The sequence below is a fragment of the Sus scrofa genome, chromosome 15, assembly GCF_000003025.6.
Source record: "Sus scrofa isolate TJ Tabasco breed Duroc chromosome 15, Sscrofa11.1, whole genome shotgun sequence".
Classification (NCBI taxonomy): Eukaryota; Metazoa; Chordata; class Mammalia; order Artiodactyla; family Suidae; genus Sus; species Sus scrofa.
In genome coordinates, this window is record NC_010457.5 from 122,359,621 (window position 1) to 122,371,743 (window position 12,123).

The following is a 12,123-nucleotide window of genomic DNA, read 5'->3' on the forward strand; positions in this document are numbered from 1 at the left end:
ACAGCTCACGGCAACGCGGGATCCTTAACCCACTGAGCAAGGCCAGGGATTGAACCTGCAACCTCATGGTTCCTAGTTGGATTTGTTAACCACTGCACCACGACACAAACTCCTAGAGTCATTTCAATAACTTATTTTTCAGGTTGTAGATTATACTACTATACATGATAATTTTCAGATTATAAAACATGTAATAAGTAATGAATTACAAGTGTTAAATTCTCATAAATCCAATATCTCTCTTGCGTCTTTAACTTCCTCTCCTCATCTCAGTGTCAGCCCCTTAGTTGACCAAGCACCAGGTGGTTTGCTTAGTTCAAAAGGAGCCATATCCACTCCCAGATGACACGTTGAGAAAGGATCAGAATATGTGATCCGTCCACTGGTGGAACACTGTTTTTCCCCAACCTTGCTTCATTTGGTACTTGGTGGAGTCACTGATTGGAACCTGTCTTGTTCATAATTGCAAGGCTGCCCCTCCAGGGCCAGCATCTTGCCTGGGTCACAGGGATATTTGCAGGGCAAATGAGCCCCTGCCAATTCTGCCTACCCATATGTGAGGTCAACAGGTTTCCCTTCACAGGCTCCTCCTCTGTTCCTGAAGCACATGTCCTGTGTCTGAGTGACTGAGGTTAAAGAAAAATTTCTGTCTAAATACATGATGTGCCGTGGCTGTGTATTTGTAGATCAAATGCCAACAGGAGAGACATTTTAACTCACTGCTCCTCCATCCTGGATCACCTGGGGAGCTTAAAATAATGCTGTTACCCAGGCCCTGGCTTCGCGTGTGAAAACATCTCAAGGTGATTTCATGTAATCATCACAATAACTGGAGAGGGGCAGGGATGAAGAACTGAAGCCTTCCAAACCTTGAAGTGGAAAACCAGGGCTCCTGTCTGAAGGACTCTTATTCTCATACGTCTCACTCCTTTTTTTTTTTTTTTTTTGCATTGAGGCTTGGAGTTCATGCGCCAGAATGCCACTGAGTTCTACCTCTCCAGTATGGACTTGACCACCTGAATGTGTCTGTTGTGGAGGCAGGTACCAAAACAGGAGTGACACACAAGGTACGTAATGGGCTGGAAGGATCTGGATTCTCCATTCAAAGCACAGTCTGAGAGCATCAGACACTCCTGCTGGGAAAGAGCAAAAAGACTTCAGCGTTCGATATTTTTTCTTAAAATGTAAAGTTAATGGAGGAGCCTGACTAATATAATGTATTTATTTTGATCTACAACATACTGTTGGATATGTTAGAATGAATTTTAAATTAGCTACAGGAAACAACAAAGAAATGTAGGAAGGTCATTCTAGGAAAGGCTTTTTTTTTAAAAAAAAATAGCCAGAATAGTTTTTCAATTTGATATGGAATTCAGATACCAGTAGAAGGAGCTCTTGTTGGATGGTTCGGATGTATGAACAGATGCTTTTTTGGACAGGTGGATTACTAAGCCATTTACAATTCATTACTGCATTGTAGGTATTCATAGCCCTTCCATTTTTATCACATCTTGAGGCCAAGAATTTTTTAAAAGGTCATTTAGCTTTCAGAAAACTATGAATTATGGTGAAAGCATTGTTCTTTCTCTGACTTTAATGTGCTCATTTAGAGGAAAGTTACAGGAACATACTTTTTTCTTAAGCTCTGAATCTACCCTCCTGCAATCCCTCACATAAAATAACTTGTCATTAATGACTTCTTGTATTCTCTGTGTTCATTGCTGATTATATAAACATTTTAAATATTTTCTTAAACTACGATAGCATCCAGAGTAAAAGCAAGTTTGTAATCAAATTATGAAAACTCAGGTACTGACTCATCAGAGCAATTTAAGATTGCTTTGGAATTCTTGAGTCAATTGGGGAGGGCAGGGAGAATTTCAGTTGGTAAGAAAATGAAGCCATTTGGTTTTTATAAGAACAAGGATGAAATAAAATCATCTCTTGTCTCATTGGTGATTTTTGAGGGCTACCTAAGATGAGTAGCTATTGATGAATATGGTTTAATAGTAATATAAGGAAACATTTACTTTAAAAAGTGTGAAACGTTTAAGCACAGTAACTAGCTGCTAAATATATTTTCCCTCCTCAGATCCTTTCCTTAAGAGGTGAAAGCAGGGACTAAGATTTAACATGGGAGGGGTTTGAAGATGGATTCACTTGACCAACATTCAACTTTATTTCAACATCTTGGAACAGCCATATTCTTACTAGTCATTACAGAATTATTCGGTTGCCATTATGTGTAATTCTAGAATTTGATTGGATGAATATCATAATCATGATCACATTAAAGAGAACATTAGTAAAGAGAGGTTGACAGCATAGTTTTTATTGGAAATTAAGTCCAAACCAGAATTTCTGGTCAAATGGTTACTTAGGCAGGAGTTACGATCCGTGGTCATCTTGGCTTAAGACTGTAATGTTTCATAAAATGAGTATCTTGTGATGAACACTTATACCGAAATATATATTATGCATTTTTTGCATCATAAGTCAATAATGAAATTGCTTAATTCCCATTGATTTCTGGCTAAATGGAAAGTGGGCCAGAGCTGGAGATATGCATACAGAAGGATCTTGAAGCCTTTCATATTCCAGGGCTGGCAATTCACACAGAATGTTTTCTATGGATCAGTTTGCTCCCTTTTTGTGAGTTCCATATCCCTAGAAGTATGAGAACTTGAAGGAAAAAAACTCGTATGATTTTTAAAGATCCAAGGTCAATAAAGTCAATAGACGGTACTGAGGGGGAACAGTAAATCTTAACTGAGTTTCTATTAATTAATAATGAAGAATGATTAATAAACTCTCAGGTGTCCGGTTCTTGAATATTTTAAAATTTATCTTTTCAGAACATCTTATGATAAGTAAGAGAGTCATTTCTTTTAGTAATCTATTAATGACATGAAAGCAAACTAAAAATTGGCAAAGGAAGGTAACTGCAATGACAATGTTCCAGTAGATTTCCTTCAAGAAGCAAGACAAACTAAATACTTAGGAGATCAGATAACAACTGAACAACAGATACCATAGAAAACACTGCCCTCAAGCCTGTAGTCCCTAAAAGACTCACACTTCAAAAGCCACTTTGCAGGACTACAGCTGGCCTCTAGGGGCGCAGCACAAGCCTAGGCCCCAGGAAGAGCTGCAGAGATTTAAACCCTGTTGCTTATGTGTATCAGCCATGGGACCTTAGGCGAGTCCATACTCTGAAATCTTAGTTTTCTCTCCTGGAGAGTGAGGATGATAGTGAAATTGAAATAAGATAATGGTCGACTCTCAGTATTTGTAGTTTTTTTATTCGTCTTGGTAAAATGTATTTGTAATCCCCACACCAATACTCAGTAGCACAACGGTGGTCATTTGTGGAGGTGAGCAGTGGCAGAGGGGCAGCATATTTCAGTCTCCAGACCTGCTTATTCCCAGCTGATACTGAGTGAGGTGCGGAGACACTCTGCCTTCTTTTAGTTTTACTGTCAACAAGAATCCTTTGGGGGCATATGTGTAGTGCCATGTTTTCTTCACTTTTGTGCTTTTTATTAATGATTTTGCTTTTGAAAATAGTTCCAAACATAGTGCTGAAGTGCTAAGTGTTCCTAAGCTTGACCTAAAACAATAAAACAGCCAGTTATTTTGCCAGCAAAATGGGTGTATTTGGAAACAGCAATGAATTGCAACTGGGCATGTGCAGTCTATGGAAGATCACAGGCAAGTCTGCAGAACAAAGGAGAGGAATGCTTTCATGTAGTGAAGAGGGGGTTGAGAAGGGCTGATATAAAGAAAGTGTCCACTGGAGGAAACTGGGAGTTTGAAGTGTAGTGGCTTTTCATCGGCTGAGTTGTGACAGTCTCTTATTGGTTGGGCCATTGCCAGGCAAAGAGAAATTCTTTCCGACTGCTGGGCAGTAAAGTAGTAACCTTCTTCCTGTTGGAGATGCAAAGGTGTTTCTCTTCCTGTTGGGTCTTTAATTGGCATCCAGTGATAGGGCATGAGAGCTCTGCCTTCTGGCCACCTAACTCCATTTCAAGTGAGTTTTCTGTTTTATTAATTTTCAAATCAAGCACATGCAGGCTGTGATGTATCTAATGAAGAAAATAGGCATATTAGGTAAACTTTGGTCAGGAATGAGTTATAGAGCTGTTGGCCAACAATATACATTAAACAAGGTATCTTTAAGCAGAAACATACCTACAGCAAGGCTAGGTATTGACTAGTGGATGAAAATAATGCTACCAGAAGTTGCATTTCCCCTAGAAGCAATGGTTCAGTACTCTTTTATGCATTTTTAATATAATGTTTACTTCACATTAAAAAATTTTAAATCTGATTAAAGTTCTCTATTATATTATTCTGAATACCTGATCCTTGCAATATGGCCCCAGTTTCTCTTGGTTACAGCAATGGTTCAGTATTCCTGGTGACTTTGAAAACTTAACTACTGCAAATAATCACCTGTATATGAAGTGTTTGTACACTTTGGATATAAGCCTATTTTTAAAACTACAGTTCCCTACCTTTAACTTGGTTGACTTAGAATATGACTTTGTGAACCTGGCTTCTCTCCATTTTCTCAACCTCCATCTGCCCCACCCCATCTTCTTTTAGCCTTTTTCATACAGTAGACCAGATTGTATTTTTTCAAAAAGCCTATTTATTAAGTACAGAATGTATACCAAGCACTTTGCTAAGAAATAGATGCCCTAAAGTTGCTTGGAGATTTGCTGAGAAGATGGAGACATAAATATCAATTCACAATAACACATGGCAAGTGCTATGATGGATTATGGACAAAATTTGGTAGCAGCACAGGGAATGAACCAGCTGAATCTCTGGAAGGGTGGGGAGCAGAGGAGCCAGGGAGGGCTTAACATGGGGTGTGGCATTTGGCCCAAGCTTTGATGAATGCGATAATATTCAGCAAGCCAAAAAAGGTTGGGGAAAAAAAACAAAACAAGAACAGATGAAGCAGAGAGAATTGCATGTGCAAAGACACAAAGGTATAAAACAGCATCCTGTAGTCACTGAGGCTGGAAGGTAGAATGTGAGGTGGGGGAGGGGACAAGAGTTGGAAGTGGGGCAAGAAGTGCCTCTAGGTGCCTCATCTCTAGATGAGGCTGGAAAGAGAATCTGGGGCCGTATTGTGAGGACCAAATATCCAGAATAATACAATAGGGATTTCTAGGCAGGTTTTTCTTTAACATTTTTTTTAAATATGAAAAAAATCTATTTAACATGTATAAAATGTAAATGTACAGGCTTAAAATATTCTTTTAAAGTGAATATTTGCATAACTACCACCTGGTTCAGGAGAATGAAAACTTCCAGCCCCAGAAGACTTGTTTCTGCATGCTTCTTCTTCTTCTTCTTTTTTTTTTTTTTTTTGTCTTTTTAGGGCCTCACCCTTGGCATATGGAGGTTCCCAAGCTAGGGGTCCAATCGGAGTTGTAGCTGCCAGACTATGCTACAGCCACAGAAACTTGGGATCCAAGCCACATCTGTGACCTACACCACAGTTCACGGCAACACCAGATCCTTAACCCACTGAGCAAGGCCAGGGATCAAACTCGAGTCCTCATGGATGCTAATTGGGTTTGTTAACTGCTGAGCCACGATGGGAACTGCTCTGCATGCTTCTTTCTAACGACAACCCTTTTACCCCTATAAAGGTAAACTCTGTTTTGACTTTAACAGCCATCATTTATTGAGCTTCTTTGTGATCTTACCACCTGCAGATAATGCTCCCTTCCTTCCCCATGCCCCTCTCCCACCCCCTCACCAATTGGGATGCCTGCATCCTAATTTCCAGAACCTGTGAACCCCTTCTGCCTTACAAGGTAAAAGAGGTTTTGCAGATGTAATTAAGGCAAAGATCTTTAGATGCAGAGATTATCCTGGATTATCTAGGGAGGGTCCAACCTACTTACAAGTGTCCTTACAGGTGAAGGGGGGCACAGAAGAGCCAGAGGTTGAGATGTGATGACAGAAGCAGATGTTGATGTGATCTGTGATCAAAGGAATAGAGGGCGTCTCAAAAGACTGGAAAAACAAAGAAGGGGTTCTTCCCTTGAGTCTTCAGAAGAAACATGGCTCTGCTGACACCTTAATTTTAACCCCTAGAGATGGATTTCAGGAGTTCGCATTGTGGCTCGGCAAGTTAAGAATCCAACAGAGTCTCCTTGAGGACGCCGGTTTGATCCCTGGCCTCACTCAGTGGCTTAAGGATCCAGAGTTGCTACAAGCTTTGGCATAGATTGTAGGTGGGGCTCAGATCTGGTGTGGCTGTGGCTGTGGCATAGGCTGGCAGCTGCAGCTTCTCTTCGACCCCTTAGCCTGGGAATTTCCTTATGCCATGGGCATGGCCCTAAAAAGGGAGAAAAAAAAGATCGATTTCAGATTTCTGACTTCCAGAATTATAAGATGATAAACTTGTGTTTATATATTATATGCAAAATTATAAGCCACTAAGTTTCTGGTCATTTGTTTCTGCAGCAATAGGACACTAATATACCACCTGAGTGCACCCCCCTAGACACTACCTACGTGTTCTTTAACTTTCTGTATGTGGGATGCTCGAGAATGTCCTTTCTTGTCTGGCTGCTTCTTCTGAATCCTCTGTTGTTGAATTTAGGCCATCTTTAAAGCAGGAAAGTGCCAGAATTAGCTCTTCATTTTAGACGTTTGCATTGACATCAGTGTTCTGCCAGTAGCATAGGAAACTGACAGCCTGGGGAATGGCAAGATCCAGCAAGAGGCAAATACAACAGGCCTGGCAAGAAATGGCCAGAACCTGAAATAAGACAGTGGAAACAGAATGGGGGAGATAGGAGTTTGTGACATAGAATTGTTAAGAAGTAACATCCAGGGAATTCCTGTTGTGACACAATGGAAACCAGTTAACCATGAGGTTGCAGGTTTGATCCCTGGCCCTGCTAAGTGGGTTAACAACCTGAGGTTGCCGTGAGCTATGGTGTAGGTTGAAGACAAGGCTCAGATATGGTGTTGCTGTGGCTCTGGCGAAGGCCAGTGGCTGTAGCTTCCATTTGACCCCTATCCTGGGATCTTTCATATGCTGCAAGTGCAGCTCTAAGGGGAAAAAAAAAAAAAAGAAGTAACATCCAAGTATAGGCACCCCTTGTTTTATTGTGCTTTGCAGATACTATACTTTTTACAAACTGAAGGATTGTGGCAGCCCTGCCACAAATGAGCAAATCTACTGACACCATTTTCTTCCAGAAGCATTGACTTTGTATTTCTGTGCCCCATTTTGGAAATTCTCATAATATTATTTGTTATGGTGATGTGTGACCAGTGACTACGGCAAAAAGATTATGACTCACTGAAGGCTCCGATGATAGCTGGCATTTTTTCAGCAATATAGTGCCTTTTAATTAAGGTATGCACATTGGTTTTTTAGACATAATGTTATTGGGCACTTAGACTATGGTATAGTGTAAACATAACTTTTATAGGTACTGGGAAACCAAAAACATCGTGTGACTGGTTTTATTACAATATTTGCTTTATTGTGGTGGCCTGAAACTGAACCTGCAGTATCTTCAAGATATACTTGTGGATATAAGAGATGAGAGACTAGTCAAGAATAATTCTAAGCATTCCAAATGGGCAACTGTTTGGGTTCAGGTGGTAAACACAAGAGGAATGTCCAGGACAAGGAGAACCATAACAACTCGAGGCTGATATCTTTGGTGCTCTGGCTAGTGTATGTTTCCAGATATCAGAAAGTTTCTGCTGTGGTTATTATGCTTGCTGGGTTGACCTTCTTTTTAGGTCATTGATGTAGAGAGAGCAACAGAAACACTGACGAATGAATTCAGTCTTAAAATACAATGGAGATGCCCTGCCTTATCTTCAATAATGGGTAATTACTTTGTTGTTCAATGGAAGTTAATTTCTACTCCCCCTTTTCTGCTCCTATCACATAATAGGTGCAATTATATCTCACACTCAGGGTGATATAATTAAATATCAGCCTTGGTGGAGGTGCATTTCCAGAGAGTCTTCTTAGGCAGCTGATTTAGGCACTTGTCAGGTTTATCACACAATAGATAAATGTTTTCTTCACGTAGCTTCATATAACAGGGTATTTGCTTCTGAATGGGAGTGTTTCTAGATAGTCCAGGCAAACGGTCCGTTTATTGCATCTGACAGCTTTATTGCTTTATCAGTTATTTGCTTAGGCAGGATTTTATTATATGTAAAATACTGACATAAATTATGGGGAGGAGAATTGATTTTTTTGTATAGGTTTGATTCATTTTTCATTGTTTGCATGTGCCAAGTTTGATATCGTACATTTTCTCCCAGTGTATTTATGTAGTTTACAAGTTATTTCCCTGGTTCTACAAATGATGATATTTAGTTTTCAATTCTTTTATTTTTGTGACTGCTCATGTCCTCGAACTTGGCCGCCTTTAGAGTTCACAAATTAAAAAAAAAAGCTATCTACACGTATCGATGAAAGTAAATAGATCAACTCTGAGAAAAATTCTGGGTAATTCTTAGAATTCTGGACTTGAGAGGTGTGATGCCAATTTCCTTCCTGCTGGAAGAGAGGTCAGGCTGGAACTTGGCTGAGGTAAGCCAGGTAGATTATCAAGATTAGGGAGATGCAGGAATTTTCAAAATGGAAAGCGGTCTGGGATTCATTCTCATGGGGACTGGCATGTAGAGGCCTGGGTCTGAACACCTGGCTCTCAAGATAAACAGGGATGGACTAGGCACCAGGTGGTCAGATTGGTAGGTTCGGATGGGCAGACACCAAGCATGAAACGGTCAGTGACAAGTTGCACTAATTCAGTCGGAGGAAGGTGTAGCAGACACTATTGTCACCTGCCAAAGCCCCTTAAATCTCTTTTACCAGTTTTGTGAGCCCATGCTTTTCTGCTAAAACCTTCTGAGGATTGCCTTTAGGCTCCTGGAGTTGCTTCATCCCACCGGAGAGCCTCAAGTTCTCAGAAGCTGTACCTCCCAGGGACAGGTACAAATCCCCTCTTGTATTTTAACCAGTGACAACAGGTGTGGAGTACGGAAAGCCCAGTGACTGCCTTGAGATGCGACAAACTCTGAGGTACACTTTGCACTCCATGGCTCCTTCTGAGATCAGACTGAAGCTGGACTTCTTCTTCCTTGACTTTTTCCCCTGTCTCATCCCACCCCAACTAAGTCCTGCTTGGTTTCTCCTAAGGAACCATCCTTTAATAAGACTCCTGCATTTGAAACCTTACCTCAGATTCTGTTTCTGGGAGAACCTGCCCTAAGACAGCTAATACACCCATAGCCAAGACAACAGGGATATAAGAACAAGCATAATAATTATCCTGATAATTATAGCTAAACTTGACTGATTCTTACTCTTTTCCAGGCATTGTTCTAATTTTTTTTTTCCATTTTATGGCTGTACCCATGACATAGATAGCTCCTGAGCAAGGGACTGAATCTGAGCCACAGCTGCAACACACACCACAGACGCTGCAACACCTGATCCTTTAACCCACTGTGCCAGGCCATGGATCAAACCCTCACCTTTGCAGTGATCTGAGCCTCGGCAGTAAGATTCTTAACCCATAGTGCCACAGCGGGAACTCCTCTAATTGCTTTATATAGGGGTTTTTTTCATTGGATTTCTTTAAGAGTCAAATGGGGTAAAGTTGTTATTCCCATTTTCCAGCTGAAAAATAATTGAGGCTTAGAGATATTAAGGAATTTGTTCAAGATTTTGGCTGAAAAAATAGGAAATATGGTTTCAGAAAGAGGTCAGTAGGACCATTATGGCACATCAAGTGTCGAATGCTGGATTTTAGGACTATTCATCTTTGTTCCACCTCTCTATTCCCACCCCATTCAGAATATGTCTGGCTCTGAGCCTGTATGTGGAGTGACATAGGTTTATCTGTTGAATAGATGAGCTCTTGGGATAAGAAGCAAGGCTGATAATTTCAGTGATTCCAGTCAGCAGTCTTGTAAATAAATTATCTTGTGGTTATTAGGAAGCTTAATAAGAGAGTCTGGGTGGTTTGGGGCAAGTCTAATACAATTATTAGGGCTAAACAATGGAAATGTTGCTGGGTACCTAATAGCCTGATATAAATTGTATCCAATGACCCCTGAATTAACGATGACTGATGTTAATTGTACCCAGTGTCTTTAAGTTCAGGTGATTGATGCAGGTATTGTATATAGTAGAGAATGAGAAAGATGTTGTACGTGTAAGGAGCAGTGTCCAAATAGGAATCTTGGATTTTTCAACCAGGATTGAACACTTAATCTTTATAGGTGGCCCAGACACCTGCCCAGGGCACTGAAATACTCACAATCTGGAAGTGTCACAACCAGGAGTTTTTTTCATTGTGCAAATTTCTTTGAATTTTTATATAGCTAGTGGAAGAATAATAAAATGAGCTGAAACGTCAACACTTTTTTTATCCAAAGGAATGTTGTGTGGCCAAAGAAAGCCAGACTGAGTCATGGTTATCTAGTTTCTAGTCAACTTTACTACTGCATAGATTGTTAACCTTGAAAAAGCCAGTTTTTATTCTCTCTAGGGTCTGGATTCCGGAGTTTTCTTCTGTAAAACAAAATTAATAGATGACATTTTGGAAAAGGTGCCTCATCCCCTGTGACCCTTAACCCTCTTTCCTTGATGAGAATTATGTGTGTTTTGATATCAATATATCTGATATAGTGCACTGGTAAAAATTTATGTAAGCATATCATTAATTTGTATTGGTATTCAAGTAATTCACTGATGTATAAAATAATAGTGAAAAGTGCATACATCATAAAGACATAGTTCAATGACAATTCACTAAATAAACACACCTATGGAACAAGCACTGAGACTAAGAATAGAGCTCATCAGCATCCTGGAGGTGCCTCCATACCCTTTCTAGTCACTAGAAAATCCCTCTTCTCAACGTAACAGCTACCATGGCTTCTAACATCATGCCTTAGGACTGCCTTTTTTACACATAATAAAATGGAGTTGAACTCCATATAGTCTTTTATGTCAGGCTTCTTTCACTCAATATTGTTTGTGAGATTTATGCCTGTTGTGTATAATTTTAGTTTGTTCTTTCTCTTTGTATATAATAATTCCATTTTATGAGCATACCATAATTTATCTCTTCCATTGCAGGGGAACATTTGGTTTGTTTCCTGTTTTGTTGTTGTTATTTTGTTTTGTTTTGCTTTTTTTTTGGAAACTACCAAGAGTGTAGCTATGAACATTATTTTTTATTTCTTTTGCTGAAACATGTATGAGCATTTGTGATGGGTATGTACCTGGGAATCGAAAGGCTAAGCCTAGAGCATGCAAAAATTTAGCTTTGTATATACTGCCAAATAGATTTCCAGAGTGATTGTACAGGTATAGTGCGCATTAACATTTAAAAGAAGTAACAGAAAGTCGCTGGACACATTAGAACATTCTTTGGTAAATGAACCAGAGGTGATTAGTACCAATTAAGCTAAGAGGTGAAAACCAGGCAACAGAAATGAGAAAGTTATGCTTACTAGTACAATCATTACTTTCTGAGGGAAGATGAGGTGGCCTGTCAGGCTAAGGACAGGAAAGAGGGGCAGTCTCCTATAAGTAACCAAGGATGAAGCTACACACCAGGGAGGCCATTATCTAGTTTGCACGGGCACCCAGGAATCTCTGTGTTAGAACTACATACCTGCCTAGGCGTCTTGCTCTCATGGGAAGAAGAATTGGCCAGAACTGGCTAGTGCGCAAGACAAAGCAAGCCCCGGCAGGGAGACCAAGGATTGCACATTAAGAATCTCGAGTTGGCCATACTCCATTGGATCTGAGAATCAGAAATGTGGTTAATAAACAATTTGTACCAACGATGAGATATAACCCCCATGGTGGTAATCGTTCCAGAATGTTCCTTATACCTCATTCTTCCCATAATTGCCCTTACTTAATGTCTTTAAACACATGAATGGCTTTTTCTGTGGTTTCTGCAGCATGGAGTGTAGAGTGAGTAATTTGCAGGCAAAGCCAAGATGTTCACTGGGGAGACACTGGTTGCAAAGGGTCTTGGTGCACCTTTGTTATCCCTGCACATCTAGGACTTTGGAGATAAGAAGAAGAGG

The 12,123-nt window shown here is 40.1% G+C and overlaps 1 long non-coding RNA gene across 2 annotated transcripts in view; it reads left to right on the top strand.

Moving 5' to 3' along the window:
• The window catches only part of LOC110256949, a 465,513-nt gene that overhangs the window by 141,930 nt on the left and 311,460 nt on the right, over positions 1-12,123 (top strand). For both annotated transcript variants that reach the window (XR_002339035.1, XR_002339034.1), the window contains exon 3: positions 956-1,067. This is a non-coding gene — a long non-coding RNA (uncharacterized LOC110256949). The remainder of the gene's footprint in view (positions 1-955; positions 1,068-12,123) is intronic.